A 16,680-nucleotide genomic window follows, 5' to 3' on the forward strand; every position below is an offset into this window, starting at 1 on the left:
CAAACTACAAATCGCTGAAAATAATTTTATTAGGCAGATTGCGGCTTTACCTGCCAGTACTCCCCTCATCCCGCTGAGACTTGATCTAGGCTTGAGGCCTATTGATGAGGTACTGGGGCTAAGACCAATTACCTTCTGGCGCCGTATCTGGAGTACGCCAGAACTTATGAGCTATAGGAGCGAGCTCCAAGAGATTCTTAGTCTACCTAAATCAAGAGAAATTCCATGGTTAAAGTACATCAAATCAACATGTGAGAAACTAGGTAGACCAGAACTATGGCTAGACCCAGTTAACTCATGTACCAGGATCCCACGTAAACTCTTAGTGAGAGACTTCCGTGAGATGAATCTCCTCGCTACAACGGGAAAACTGAGGGAGGGGTCTTTGTCACAATTGTTTTTTAAGTTTAAAGAAGTGTATTCACTCGAGCGTGTACTAGATGATATCTTTCCAGTCCTTACAAGGAAAATCTTTTTACAATGGCGCTATGGTACACTCCCCACTAGGGCTTTTACGAAACACTGGGCCCAGTCCGCATCGAGAGAGCATTGCCCGTCATGCAAGTACCATCTGGAGAACGATCTTCACATTATATTTTTCTGTAAGGCCTATCGAAGACCGAGGAAAAATTGGCTTGTCCCCCTTCTTAAACAACTGGGTTTTACCCGTTACCTCCCAGCTTACAGGATATTAAAAACGGACCTTTCACCTATTATTGTATTCGGGGTGGCAACATTTTTAACTGCGATGTGGCATATCCGTAACCGCTTTTTAAAATCGGACCAAGAGTCGGCATAATTGTAATGTTTTGATTTTAGGAAACTGTTATACCCAGATAATGTTGTTTATACCTTTTTAAATGTAGCCTAATCATGTTTGGTTTTTCTTGTTATTTTAAAATGAATATGTTCTATACATCTTTTATGATCTAAAGTTGATCGAAATAAAGATTGAAAATGAAGTGAAATGAATATGTTAAAAATTCTGGGAGAGCAAGGCCCGCTTGAGTCCGGCCTCGTCAAGAGGCGCTGAGAAAGACGCGCTCTTAGCCCCTGCCATATGAAATTAATAATCATGAATTTCAGTTCTTGAAATAACCCCTTTTCAGGCAGGATAGGTAGCCCCTGGAAACGATAGAGAAGGAGTGGAAGCACCTTCATCCTTACTGTGTTGATTTGGCCTATCCAGGAGATATAGGTTGCGCTCCATTTTTCAAAGTCATTTTTAAGCTTTTTACGCAACGGACGAAAATTGGCCCTATATAGATTGCTCAATTCGGGGGTAATTTGTACCCCTAAATATGTATTTGCCTTACTTGTCCATCGAAAAGAAGATATCCCCTCAACTGTTCTTTACACCTCTGGGGGCAATGTTAAATTTAGTATAAAAGATTTAGAGGTTAACCTTGAAGCCTGAAACCTTTTCTAACTGCCCTAGCTCCTGGTGTATTTTGGTCAGGGAGGCAACCAGGTTAGTTATTGGCAAGAGTACATCGTCGGCAAACAACGAGATTTTGTGAGTCATCTTACCCAAACCGAATTCCACTAATCCTCGGGTTTGCTCTCACCCTCACTGCGAAAGGCTCGATGCTGAGAGTGAAGAGCATCTGGGAGAGGGGGCAGCTAAAGTTAGCTCTTACCATCCCCAGGAAGGACTCACCGATCCCATATCGACGCAGAGAAAGCTGTAGGAAAGCCCAGTCGACTGAGTCGAAGGCCTTCTCTGCGTCGAGTGATAAAAGGGCAGCTGGGATCTGTTTTTCTGGGCCTTATCTAGAAGGTGAAATACCCTGTCTGGCGCCCTTTAATAAACCCTGATTGGTCGGGGTGAATAAGAGTGGGTAGGATTTTCTCTAGTCTAGGAGCCATGAATTTTGAGGAAAGTTTTGCATCTAGATTTAAAAGAGCGATATGTCTGGAAAAGGAACTTTTTTGAGGGTCTTTACCCGCCTTCAGGATTATTGATATCAGGGCTTCTACCGTAGAGGGTGACACCGATTGGCTTGCCGCAATATCATTTAATAGGACAGTGAGCTGAGGAGTTAGTTCAGCGGCGCAGGTTCGATAGAACTGCGCCGTAAACCCATCTGGGCCTTGGGCTTTGTCACTTGAGAGAGTCAATGGCTGCCTGCACTTCCTTCTGGAATATGGCGCATTGGGTGATGCTGGGACCTGAGGAAATTCCAAAGCATCTAGGTATTGCATTCGGTCTGTCACCTGGAGTGGTTCTGCCTGGTATAGTGTGCTGTAAAAATCATGGAACGCTCTGGCTTTCCCCTCCTCACTGGTGTGTGTGATCCCATTCCTGTCAATGATTTGCTTTACATAGTCTTTCTCCTGTTTAACCCTTAACTGCCTTGCTGGGAGCCTACCTTATCCTTTCCCTCGTACCCATGGGCCTGGAGCCTCAATATAGTCATTTCCGCTCTATTAGTGTAGATAGCGTTCAACTTCCCCCTGAGAGCTGTGACAATTCTAAGAGCTGGTGCTGAGGGTGTGTCCTTATGGTTTTTTTTCACCTTGAGCTACTCTTGTTCCAACTCTAACCGTTCTTTCGTCTGGAGTTTCCTGAGGGAAGTAACAAGGGAGATGCAGTGACCCCTTATATGCACCTTAAAAGCATCCTATTTGTTTGTCGCGGATGTGTCGATGGGATCGTTAATTGTGAAGAAATCCCTAATAGCTTTACGGAGGTCATCTCTCCCTGCACTGCAACTCTGAGAAATACCATCTGGTCAATTTAGAGGTGGGGTTTGCCAATTTAATAAACAGGTCATGGTAGCATGGTCGGAGATAGCTATGGGGAGGAAGAGGGAGGTCGTGCATGCATGTAAGAGGGATTGACTAATAAAAATGTGGTCTATCGAGTACGACCCGTGGGCGTGTGAAAATAAGGAATAGTTACGCATGTTGGGATTAAGGGTCCTAGTTTTTGTACGGATAATTTCAGTGCCTTGCTGAACACCCCCTGCCCCCTACCACCGGCTCTCTGTAGATGCATAGATTCCATCTGCGAGTCCCAGATTAGATTAAAATCTCCCATGAGAACTATTTCCCTCGAAGCGAATCCCGCTAGGCACATGAGAAAAGCTGTGAGAAACTCTGCCTGTCCTACATTAGGCGCGTACACTGCCGCTATCGTGCAGGGCCTGCCCAGTAATAAGCCCCTAACCATAATAAATCTCCCTTTTCTGTCGCTTTTCGAGGCCTCAAGGTGAAAATGAGCTGAGGAATAGAGCAACAGGGCAACTCCACTTTGTTTTTTGGGACTAGCTGCCCGAAATACCAGGGGATAGAGCCTAGGCTTCAGCCGCACTTCCTCTCCCTTTTTAAGATGAGTCTCCTGCACAGCCACCCTTACGGACCCTGATCCCTTAGAAACTTCCAGAAGCGTTTACCTCAATGTCACAAAAAACCTTACAAAAATAATTACTCAAATCTTAATGAAGAGAAAAGAAACCACAAGGGTGCTCAAACAAATTCTCACAATTAATACAAAAAACATCAACATATATATAATCAATCATAAAACAATGGCAGAGACTGAAAAACAAATCACAATAAACACAATATACAGTCGAAGAATTACGTGATCTCTGATTTTTGCCATGTACAGAGCGTCGACGGCGTTTCAACCCAAAATTTCTTTAAAGGTCATCATCAGGGCAAAAAGTAGTTTGCGGACCGAAAGCGACCACTTGATAAACTTTCTTCACGGTCTTTCTAGACATAAAGTAATTCTTCACCCAATGTACCGAATGGCTTCCAACAGGGATACATGACAGATTCTGGAAGTGCCTCCAATTTAGATATGGTAAGAAAATTCAAGGGCTCAATAAATAGCCGATAGTCCAAACACATCCAAAGTGTCAGAAATTCATATATTAACGGCGTGTGTCCCGCGAACTCGTCTACTGCAAATACATCAGCATGCTTGAATTTTCTTACCATATCTAAATTGGAGGCCCGCTTTTTATGGCACTTCCAGAATCTGTCAGGTATGCCTGTTGGAAGCCATTGTTTTATGATTATATATATGTTGATGTTTTTTGTATTAATTGTGAGTCTATTTGTTTGAGCGCCCCTGTGGTTTCTTTTCTCTTCATTAAAATGTATTTGAGTAATTATTTTTGTAAGGTTTTTTTTTTTACGTGGTTCTCATAGGCTTTTCTTCTTTCACTTTTTGTGGGGGTTTTTCCCCTATTTGGAGTAAAGTATAATAATATAGCTCAAGAACCTTATTTGGAGTATATTGTTTGTTATCCCTGGTTCTTGTTCTAGGGTCGCCCTTGTGGTCAACTACCCCTAACATTCCATGACATTCATTTAACTCCCATCCGCCTCTTCATCCTGATGTAAGCAGTAGCAGGGCAACCTACCCACCCCTTTCTTCCCCCCTCCCTTCCAACCTCCTCACCCCCCCGGCACCTCCCCACTACGTTTAGGTTGTGATCTCTGGGTAAAACATGTGACAACACAATTACGTGAATGAAAAACATGAACTGTTCAAGAGTTCCTTGGGACTGTATCCTTGGAAGCCACTGGGGCAGGACCACTCCCAGAGCCCCATGAGAGATCTCTGGAAGACCTTGTCCTTGGCATAATCACTTCTCAGATCCGGCCATCGATGCGGCGCTTGTCGGCTAATGTGAGCCGGTTTGCGACAATCGAAAGAAGAAAATCAAAGGGGAGGAGATCCCTTCATCGTCCTTGTCCCCTTTCTAGGGGGATCCAAACACCTTGGGGAGGGCTCTACTGTGTTCTTATTTACTGTTTGACCTTGTTTACTCTAGGTAGCACGCACATTCTTATCATATACTGTATTTATTTATTAATCCAGGACGATTGCAGTTGCCTAAAACAGGCTGTACATTTTTTATTTGTTCTGTATTGGAGCATGAAAAATTAGCTGCAAACTTTAATTATTATTATTATTATTTATATGGCGCAACAAATCATCCCTGAAGGTATCTCTCGGCACCTGGGAGGCAGACGACATACATAGAGTGCTCAATTAAAACAGCCCGGTTTTGAGACACTTCATAAATTGTGCCAAATTGGGACATGCTTGCAGATCCTCTGGCAGACTATTCCAGTGGGCGGGGGCTAGATAAGAGAATGCACACCCTCCCATCTTGGCTTTCCTGATTCTACGCGTGTGAAGCAGCTTTTGACTGCTAGATCTCAGGTGACGCCCTGGAATGTACCATTCAAGTTTTTTGGTTAAATATGCTGGTCCTAGTCCCTGCAAAGATTTGAATACCAAACATAGGAGTTTAAAGACTGATCTTTTCCTAATAGGAAGCCAATGCAAGTGTTGCAACAGCGGTTGTGATGATGTTCGTGCATGCTTGTTAAGGGCAAGGTGCGCTGCTGTATTCTGGACGACTTGCAGCCTTGATAACAGATCTTCTCTAATCCCTACCAGTAGAGAGTTCCCCTAATCTAGACTACTGACTAGAAGCACCTGAATGAGGACTTTTCTGGTATAGAGGGGAATCCACATGAAGACTTTTCTCAGCATGCGCATCATACCAAAGCACTTGCCAGAGATGATTTTTACATGCTCCTCCATGGAGAGTCTGTTAACCATCACAATGCCCAAGTTATTAGCACATTTTTTAGGAATTGGCATTTCCCCCAGTTCCACAGGCCACCACTCCGTGGTCCAAAAATCCTCAGCTTTCCCGAACAGCAGATTCTGTTTTATTGGAGTTCAACTGTAGGAAGTGCTTGCTCATCCATGTGGCTATTTTTAACATGCAGCTCTTAAATTGTTCTCTGGTCAGAGTGGGGTCCTTTTCTATGGGGCGTATCACCTGGGCGTCGTCCGCATAAGAGATAGTTTGGAACCCGCAAGATCTGATGATGGAGGCCAGAGAAGACGCATAGATATTGAACAAGGTGGGACTTACGATGGAGCCCTGTAGTACCCCCTTATCCACTGTCTGTGACACAAATGTGTTCTGTCGTCAGAAAGCTGTGCATCCATTTTAATGCCGATCCTCTGACATCAATCTGTCGCAGCTTACCCATGAGGATTCTGTGAGAGATGGTGTCAAAGGCTGCCGACAGATCCAAAAGGACTAACATTGTAGGATTTCCCTCATCCAGCAACATCCTTATCGAGACTCAGTGATGTGGCCAGCACGGAAGCCTGCCCGCGAAGGATTGAGCAGGTTATTTTGTTCCAGATACAGGGCTCGACAAATCCACTCGCCCACTCGCATTTGCGAGGGAGAATGGATAAGGACGAGCTATTTTTAGGTCCTACTCGCCCTTTCTGGCGAGTAGGAAGACAAACTAACTTTTGTCCTCTGTCTTTGAAAATGGAGCAAAAGTGACAAGATAACAAGATTTAAAGGCATTTTTATAGCTCACCAAAGGATTGAGCAATAAAGATGCCATTAAATCTTGTTAACTTGTCACTTTTGCTCCGTTTTCAGAGACAGGGGTCAAGTAGGTTGCAGTTGGGTCGAGGGGAGTTTCCAAGTTACTAGACCTGCAGGACTAGTACAATTTTTCAGATTTGTCGAGCCATGAGATAGCCCTTAAGTTGTTGATTAATCAAGGTTTCCTTGATTTTTGAACAACATGGGAGCAGAGAAATGGGCCTATGGTTTTGTAGGTCTACCGGGTCCACTAATGCTTTCTTAAGCAGTGGCTTGATGTAAGCCTTATTCCATTTTGAAGGAAACAATGCTGTGTCTAATGATAAATTGCAGACTTCCATAATTTGGTTAGACCAGGCCTGTGCCAGATCTGAGATGATGTAAGGGGGAGCCACATCTAGTGGAGAGCCTTACTTAGTGTGTACCAGCAAAGCACGCACTTACTCGGAGGTGATAGCTGAGAAGGTCTCTAGACTGGGAAAGAGAAGATCTTCCGGGGAAGGTGTTTAATGCCTGGGTCACCTCTTCTGGTTCAAACGAGTTATACATTTTGAATTGTACAATGAATTTGGTGTTCAACAAGGATCTTCTTTGCTTCAATTCTAATTCTAAAACCTGTCCTGCTAATCATAAAAAAATAAAGATTTGTCGTGCTGTGCTTTATTCAGTTTCCCATTCCCCCCTCTACCTTCCTGCGATCTGTTCCTTCAGCTCATGGTAGGTGGAAAAGATAAAACACTTTACTATTCTCCCTTTTATCCTCTTTGCGGAACAAAGGGTGTTTATCAAGGTATGGGCATTATTTGGAGCCCTCCATCAAAAATGCACAAGTTCTGACTACCTCTTATCTGTTTCCTCACTTCTTTAGACATACTGTACTCTTGTGCCTGTATTTGCAAAACACTACTTGATCCCGTTACGTCTCTCTCTTAAAATTCCAAGAATCATTTATCGTCTTAAAAGCAGAATGTGCCTTACTTTCAAATGACAGTGAGTGGTTCAGCTTGGCCTATGTTCTTCAGAGTCAAACACTCCCTCTTTTTGTGATGTTTTTCCACTTTCTGGGAATTCATTGTTATTCAAGCCAAACGGGGACATTTTCACTTCAAAGGGTGTTCAAGGGAATCTGGGATCAATGTGTGTGCAGCACCAATTGTACCTTCAGTGCTGTGAATTTCTTAACACTATAAGTTATGTTATGTTACTTGGCACTTGCAAAGCGCACGGCTACTCCACAGAGTGTCCCGGCGCTAAAGAAGGACCCAGAGACAGAAACAGTGAACATAGACTGGCATGGAGATCTCTACTGACGTTGGAAAAACCAGGTTTTTTAATTTCTCCTAAAACTGAGGAGATCCTGAACCTGTCCTAAGGAGGGCGGCAGGCCATTCCACAGCTGTGAGGCCGCCACATGAAAGGAGCGGCACCATATGCGTCGATAGTCGCTGGGTAGAAGATCTCAGGGATCTAAGGGGAGCATAATGTTGAATTCTGTTCCTGATGTAAGGGGGCCTTATTTTGTGAAAAGCCTTAAAGGCCAGAACTAGGGCTTTAAAATGTATCCTCTCTCGCACTGGGAGCCAGTGCAAGGATATCAGGTGAGGGGTCATATGTGTCCTGCGGCCTACCATGAGGATAGCACTTGCTGCAGCATTTTGTACCACCTGAAGGTGGCCTAATGGATAGTCTGGGAGGCCAAGCTACAAAACATTGACATAATCTAGTCTAGATGTAATTAAGGCCTGGACTACCGTTTTCTTATGAGGAACTGGTAAGAGGAAGAAAATTCCTCAAAATTTTGAGTAGTCCAAAACATGTCCCGGCCACAGTTTGGACCTAAGACTTCATGGACATGTCCGTGTCTAGTTTTACTCCAAGATTTTTCATAGGGGGTGACTGCGCTGACTTGAGGGGACATATACTGAGGCCACTACTGGCGCCATTCCTCATCCGGATTATGCCAGAAAAAAATGATTTCCGATTTTTCGGAGTTGCACATTGTTAGACCTGGCACCATTGGCGTGGGTCTCCCTTCTATTTTTGCTCTTGCCTCCTGTGTTTTTGCTGGTGTTAGATGCTTTGGGCACTGTGCCACTGCTATTCAGTGCCACAGTGCAAGTGTTCCCTATTGTAAATTGATGTATGGATTAGTGATTCCATGTTTGGCTATGTTGGTTTACTTGTCAGACCCTAGTCTAGTGCACTGAGTGTGCCAGGGCATGTAATCCAAATACTGCTGGTGAACCTGCAGCACTGGTTGTTCCACCCACAGAATCAGCCTTGTAAAATGTGTCTAAGGTCTGCCATTGCAGAGCCTGCGTGCAGTCTGGTACTGTCATGCTGACTGGGCAAGTCCACCCACTTCCCAGTCCCTAAACCGTCCCTTTTCTTCATATCAGTCACCCCTATGGTAGGCCCGAGGGCAGGGTGCATTGTAAGTATAAGGTAGGACAAGCTCTGATGTTTGTGGAATGTCCTAATCCATTTTCGTTTTTCACTATTGCAAGGCTATCTGTTCTCCATAGGCAGAATGGGCTGTTAGAGTGATTACATTTTATAATCCTAACAGGCTCAGAGAACATGGTAGAAATTCGAGTTTAGTATGTTTGAACTCAGAATAACAAAATACATCTTTTAGTGAAGTTTATTTTAATATTCTGTATTTGCGAATACCACTTTTAGAAAGTAGGTATTTTTTTGTCTAACCATTCAAACCTGCCTCTGCTAGTTTGTGCATTCCCATGTCTGGTTTCTGTGAGTGACAGGGCTGGGGAATTCCAGGAGACAGGCTGAGTCACCCAGTGGTGAATAGAGAGATGTGCATCTAGATGGGAGGGAGGAGTGCACCTGAACTCTGAATAGGGCTGTGCCTGCCTTCCACAATGCTGGCTCCACCCCCTGGGTAGCGGCTGATGTCTCTGCCCTGCACACTGAAAGAAGAGAAGGAGTCCTGTAAACAGAGTGCTCCAGGACTGTACTTGCCTTCCACAATGCTGGCTCAACCTCCTGAGGGCGTCTGAGGTGCATGCCCTGCACTGTGAAAGGAAAGGAGAAGTCTGGTAAACCGAGTGCTTCAGGACTGGTTTGGACTGGGCAAAGGCCCCTCTTCCCTCAGAGAACAAGGGATTTCTGGGTATAAATATTGGGACCCTGATCCCATGAAATTAGATCAGTTTTGGACTACAAGAAGAAACCTTTACTGAGGAGAGGAACCTGAAGACACTGAGGAGAGACTATTCCCAAGCTGAAGTGCTGCTTGGGGGATTGGCCTGCAGTGGTTGCCTTACTGCCAAAGGAAGGAGAAAGGAACTTTGTGTACTTTGCTTTCAACTTGTGAAGGATCTCCAAGGGCTTGGACAAGAGCTTGCCTCCTGCTGAAGTCTCAGGGACAACAGACTTCACCCCACAGCTCCCCAGAGTTCTTTTGGAAGTGCCTGCTGCTGTTTTGGGCCTTCTGAGGAACTACGTGTCGCAAGGAGCTGGAAGCGGCTCTCAACTAGAAGAAGCGTGTCGCCGTCGCTGTGCCTGCCGTCGCAACTCCGGAGAAAGGAGGGTGTCGCCGCTGGAACTGTCGCACTGCACCGCATCAGAGAGAAGCGTGCCGCAACGAAGATGAAGTGTGTCGCCATCGCTGCTGCTGCCGTCGCAACTCTGAAGAAGGAGGGTGTTGCCGCTGTGGTTGCTGCACTGCACCGCATCAGGAGAAGAATCTCGCAACGAGGTCGGAGCGTGTCGCCATCGCTGTGCCTCTCGTCGCAACTCCGAAGAAGGAGGGTGTCGCCGCTGGAACTGTCGCATTGCACCGCATCGACCAAGAGCACCTTGCATCCCCGAGAAGCGCGCCGCCGTCGGAGCTGCTGCCGTCACATCTTGAATGTCGCCACTGTAGTTGTCGCGTCGAGCGCAAGCTTCACGCATCGTGGGAGAAGAGCGTCGCCGCTGGAGCTGCTACCATCGCATCTTGGATGTCACCGCTGTAGTCCACGCATCAGACTGAGAACTTCTCGCATCCCCAAAAAGCATGCCGCATCTGGAAGATCTTCACGTCTTTATTTCTTTGCACCTGATTTTGCCGAATTGCCCATCGCTGTGATATTAATTGTCATGGAAGCACAACGCAACTTAAGGTACATTGAAGCAGAGTGTCGCATCTAAGAACTGAACTGAACTAAGCTTAAATCTACCATCTTAAAGTAATCATAGTGTGTATTTTTGTCGTTTATGGTCTTGTGGTAACTCTAGATAACGTCTACTTATTTTTCATATAAAACCGGTGTGGTGTCCATTTGTAGTGTTGTCACTGGGTTACTGTATGTGGTCACAACTGCTTAACTTACAACGCCTCTGAGATAAGCCTTGACTGCTCGCACCATGCAACCTAGAGGGTGAGCAGGGGTTATTTTAGGAGTGTAATCCCCTTGTCCTGACTAGAGGAGGGGGTACCTGCTTGTCACAAGTACCTACCTGTGACAACCAGAGACCCCCAAATCTAACACACATCAACTGGTTCTGTCTGAACCAGGCAAACACCTTTGACAGGCAAGCATTTATCTCGCTCCCCCTCAGCATACTGTCTTTCTCACAAGTGAACAGCAGCTGAGTGTCGTCGGCATAGGATATTACTTTGGCGCCGCATTTCTCTGTCAGAAGTGCCAGGGGCTCAGAATAGATCCCTGTGGAACTCCTACTTTCATGGAGGGGAGGAGGGCTGAAAAAGGAGGGGCCCAAACTGTTTGCTAACGGTCTCCCAAATATGAAGTAAGCCACCGAAAAACCGTGCCTCCAATGCCACAGGCCCGAAGTCTGTGCAGTAGATCATGGGGCACAGTATCAAAAGCCGCAGAGAGATCTCTAATAGTATCAGTATGGCTTTACCTCCTTTATCAAGAGTGCTTTTTATTGTTTCCGAAATTTCAAGTAGCGCTGTCTCCGTACTGAAGTTGTCTCTTAACCCTGATTGAGTTGGGTGTAGGACATGATTGGCCTCTATAAAATCGGTTATGACATTATTTACATAATTCTCCAAAACTTTTGATAAAAAAGGTAGCAGCGATATCTGCCTGTAATTGCTCACTACAGTTGGGTCTGCCGAGGGTTTCTTTAGAAGTGGTAAGATTTTCCCATCTTTCTAACTAATGGGCATAGTACCCTCGGACAGCGAAAGGTTCATGATCGAGATAACCACAGGGTTGATCACCTCAACTATAGACGCCAAAACTTTTGCAGGGCAAGAGTCTGCAGGGGAGCCAGATTTGAGTGCTCTCATGATAAGTGATTTGGCCAACGAGATGGGGGGGGGGGGGGGGACTGTAATTGAGCCCCTTCTAAAATAGTGGCATCAGAAGGGGACAGACCTGAGTCACCATCCGTTTCATGAGGTAGATCCCGAAAAGAATCTTGAAGAGTTGTAATTTTATTGTGAAAATGTTTGGCAATCTGGGTGGTCCATTCCTGAGTGGGGGTGAAACTGCTATTAATAGCGTCCGGGCTGGAAAAATCTTTTACACTTTGAAAGAGTTCTTTGCTACTGTAAGAATTTTATTTGTTCACAGACTTTGGCGTAATGAGCTTTTATTTCCATGGAGTGCTCCAGGAGCCAGTTATCTAGAGACCGTACATCGTTTTCTATGTTTCCACTGACAGGGATAGGATGTTGCCTAAGTGAACTCTGAGGTGAGCTGACCAAAAGACCTGAAACAGCGGCTTACCATATGATTGAGACCTTCCTAATTCCTTGTGAATTTTAAAAGTAAGTAAAAAGTGATCATACCAAATAATGGGGAGGGGTGCATCTATTTCAATCTTAACTGTCGAAGAGATCTGGTCAAGAATGTGACCCTAATCATGGGAGGGGAGTGAGACATAGGGATTCAAATTTAGAATACGTAGGGATTCGTACAGCCTCATAGGTTCGGGATCCATAAGTTGGTCCATGTGGATGTTAAAATCACCAAGTACCATGCAGTCGCTGTACTTGGCCACAACCGGGGCGACGACGTGTCCTAATGACTCCAGAAACTAACCTGCTGGCCCTGGTGGTCGGTAGATTAATACACCCGCAATGGACTGATGAGCTAACACTGATAGAAGGAAATCAATAGACTTGTCCCCCGCTACTTCAGCAATGGGAAGTGGTACACATGGAGAAAGTGTCCCTAAAAATGACAGCTAACCCCCGTCGACTGGCCTATCCACCCTTATTAACAAGTATCCGGGCGGGATCGTGTTAGCGGGGTTAGAACTGGCATTAAGCCAGGTTTCAGTTACAAACATAATATCGAGCTTCAAATCGACGAGATCAAAGAGCTGCAATTCATGTTTTTTCATAGATCTTGTGTTGAGGAGGGCTGCCTTCAAATTATTCCTTGTTCTAAGAGTCGAAATAAGGCTTATTGCACATCAGGATTCCCTCTTTTTACCGTATCCTTAGCGACAAAGGGCAGGCCGCCCAGGTACAGTATTTACATGAGAGATCATTCAGGTCTACTGGAAGAGGAGAGTGGGAGCGGCAGCTCACACACTTTCCTATGGCAAAAAGACTTTCCCTGCTATATCTTATATGATCATCTTTATGATGCACGTTACCTGGCAAGCATCCGGTAAGAGTTCCCGGCGCCTGTCGCCTCCGGGGCGCAGAGAGGCTTGCCTTAGGTGCGCCCGCGGTGAGCTCGTGCCTGCGTTCCTTTTCATCTACCCCGGTTAACAACTAGACCGCCCCCGGGCCGCAAATGGCAGCCATGGAGCGACCGTACTGATTAGTCAATTTCCTCCCCACCAGGTATCCAGTCCTGCCCCCCACACAGTTCAAATTCAATTAATAGTGCAATAACAGAGTTCATTCAATACATAATTCTAAAAATATTAGTAGCGGTATAGCAGCATAAAATTGTGCAAAAAAGCAGTTTTTAAAAAGCATTGAAAATGCAATAGGTCTCGCATTAGGAACGTTTTTTTATTTTTTTATTTATGTGTTGGTTTTGAAAATAGCAAAATTAATACCTTTGTCAGGTGGATGTGGTGGTGAATGCGATGGTGGTGGATGCGATGGTGGTGGATGTGGTGGTGGATGTGGCGGTGGATGTGATGGTGGATGTGATGGTGGATGCGGTGGATGTCATGGTGGATGTGATGGTGGATGTGGCGGTGGATGTGGCGGTGGATGTGGCGGTGGATGCGGTGGTGGATGTAGTGGTGGTGGATGCGGTGGTGGATGTAGTGGTGGTGAATGCGGTGGTGGATGTAGTGGTGGTGAATGCGGTGGTGGATGTAGTGGTGGTGGATGTAGTGGTGGTGGATGTAGTGGTGGATGTAGTGGTGGTGGATGCGGTGGTGGATGTAGTGGTGGTGGATGCGGTGGTGGTGGATGCGGTGGTGGTGGATGTGGCGGTGGATGTGGTGGATGCGGTGGTGGATGTGGTGGATGCGGTGGTGGATGTGGTGGTGGATGTGGCGGTGGATGTGGCGGTGGATGTGGCGGTGGATGTGGCGGTGGATGTGGCGGTGGATGTCATGGTGGATGCGGTGGATGTGGTGGATGTGGTGGTGGTGGATGCGGTGGTGGATGTAGTGGTGGTGGATGCGGTGGTGGTGGATGCGGTGGTGGATGTGGTGGATGCGGTGGTGGATGTGGTGGTGGATGTGGCGGTGGATGTGGCGGTGGATGTGGCGGTGGATGTCATGGTGGATGCGGTGGATGTGGTGGTGGTGGATGCGGTGGTGGATGTAGTGGTGGTGGATGCGGTGGTGGTGGATGCGGTGGTGGTGGATGTGGTGGTGGATGTGGTGGTGGATGTGGTGGTGGATGTGGTGGTGGATGTGGTGGTGGATGTAGTGGTGGATGTGGCGGTGGATGTCATGGTGGATGCGGTGGATGTGGTGGTGGATACGGTGGTGGATGTAGTGGTGGTGGATGTAGTGGTGGCGGTGGATGTGGTGGTGGATGTGGTGGATGTGGTGGTGGTGGATGTGGCGGTGGATGTGGTGGATGTGGTGGCGGTGGATGTGGCGGTGGATGTGGTGGTGGATGTGGTGGTGGATGTGGTGGTGGATGTGGTGGTGGATACGGCGGTGGATACGGCGGTGGATACGGCGGTGGATGTGGTGGTGGTGGATGTGGCGGTGGATGTGGTGGATGTGGTGGTGGTGGATGTGGTGGTGGGTGGGAATTAAATGTAGAAAACATACTCTGTAGGGCAATGAGACATGTAAAATAGATTAGTTTTATAAATACTAACAATAAGCCCCTATTTTTTAAGCAATTCAATGCAACAGAAAATGCTCTTAACAGGAACACAGAACGCTGCTATCAAGTGAGTAACCGCTAGATGGCAGAGCGTAGATGAGTAAAGTACAGGGAAGACAGGATGTGTTTAAGTGCCACTCCTCCGACTCCAACAACGAGGTGCGAGACTGCTAGTTTCGGCTTGGACGAGGAGTTGTCCACAAACCGTGCACCTCTCCAAACCTTCGGACCAGTCATAAATCACACCAGTCTAACTTCCAAACACTTCCCGGGCAGAGAAAAACACCGCGTACTGTGAAACGGACCACGGGCGGCAACAGGTAATAAGCACCGGCAAAGCAGACACAAGCTGGTGCGATCGTTACATTTTTAAAAATGTTTTTCCTGCAAGCCTAAACCTCTTTAAAAAAACAAGAAGCAGGAAAAGTAAACATGTCACCACCAAAACTTGCCAGACTAATAACACTGGCAGTAAGAACAACAATTCCAAAAATAGAAACGGCACATTTAATTGTGAAAAAATTGCGTGGATGAGCGGCGTTGCGTGGCTGAGTGGCGTTGCGTGGCTGAGTGGCGTTGCGTGGGTGAGTGGCGTTGCGTGGCTGAGTGGCGTTGCGTGGGTGAGTGGCGTTGCGTGGTTGAGTGGCGTTGCGTGTGTGAGTGGCGTTGCGTGGTTGAGTGGCGTTGCATGTGTGAGTGGCGTTGCATGTGTGAGTGGCGTTGCATGTGTGAGTGGCGTTGCATGTGTGTGTGGCGTTGCATGTGTGTGTGGCGTTGCGTGTGTGTGTGGCGTTGCGTGTGTGGCGTTGCGTGTGTGGCGTTGCGTGTGTGAGTGGCGTTGCGTGTGTGAGTGGCGTTGCGTGTGTGAGTGGCGTTGCGTGTGTGAGTGGTGTTGCGTGGGTGAGTGGCGTTGCGTGGGTGAGTGGCGTTGCGTGGGTGAGTGGCGTTGCGTGGGTGAGTGGCGTTGCATGGGTGAGTGGCGTTGCGTGGGTGAGTGAATGGTTAGCTGTTGCTTATGCGACGTATAGCACTTAATACTAAAGTAGGCAGACCTTCTTAGCCTTTGTGAGAATAATAGCAAAATAAAAATAAAAACCAGATCAAGTCAAGGACGCAAACGGCACCATGCTATTGTTTATTTACTCAGATGATATGCATAAAAATGTAACTTGTGAGCACGTTTCTCTAACTCTCCAATAATCCCATTACAACACTTTGTACAAATGAGATTGGGACTCATCCTTCCGAAGTCGAGAAAGATGTGCAACGCTGTGTTGAAGTTAATTTTTTTAATTAACAAAATGCAAATAATGTGGAGAGATTTCAAGTGATTCAGGAATGGGGGCCCTTGTAAAGAGAAAGTACGGCCGGCCTGGGCAGTGATAGGGGAGGAGGGAGGAGAAATGCGAGTCACGGCAGCAGCAGCCTTTGATGTGCCTGCCGGCCGGCCGTGAATAATTAGGGGGTGAGAAATGCGCTCGGAGGGCTGCCTTTGATGTGGTAATGCGAGGCAGGCAGGCAGGCGGCTGGTGGCATTGTGCACGCGCTTTTTAGGGCTTGCGCAAGCGCAATGACCTAAAAAGCACATGCACTTGAAGGAATCGCCAGTGGAATCGCCAGTGGATAAACACTGGATAAGCCCCTATAGAGCTTCGCCAGCTATGCGCTGAAGCGCATCAGCAGGCGAGCCCTAAAAAGGGTGGTCACTAGCAAAAGTGAAGCTGACTGCTCATCGGGTCGGCTCTACAGAACGCAGCTGTCTTTTTAGCTCATGCCTAGGCAGCGCATGTGATGTCTCTTTGAGACATGCTGTATCTTCACTGTGTTGTTTCACCACACCCACCGCTTACCATTCATTGCATCCTGTACCTTTCTAAATTCCTTTGTTTTTTTTGGTGAAATGTTGCTATTTGACCCACAAATTGGGTGTGTTGTTCCCTCCCATGGAGACTGCCCCTGTGACGTGTCCCCCCTACTCCTTTGTTTATTTATGGTTTTATTGAAGCGCTCTTCTTTTTTTTCTTTAAGTTTGGCTTGTAATTTTGT

At 46.7% G+C, this 16,680-nt stretch overlaps 1 protein-coding gene across 8 annotated transcripts in view; it reads left to right on the forward strand.

Annotated features, from left to right (window-relative positions):
* The window catches only part of PPP1R12A (protein phosphatase 1 regulatory subunit 12A), a 1,571,083-nt gene that overhangs the window by 1,253,235 nt on the left and 301,168 nt on the right, over positions 1 to 16,680 (forward strand). The gene's annotated exons all lie outside the window — the stretch shown is intronic.

Source organism: Lissotriton helveticus, chromosome 1_1 (genome assembly GCF_964261635.1).
Source record: "Lissotriton helveticus chromosome 1_1, aLisHel1.1, whole genome shotgun sequence".
NCBI lineage: Eukaryota > Metazoa > Chordata > Amphibia > Caudata > Salamandridae > Lissotriton > Lissotriton helveticus.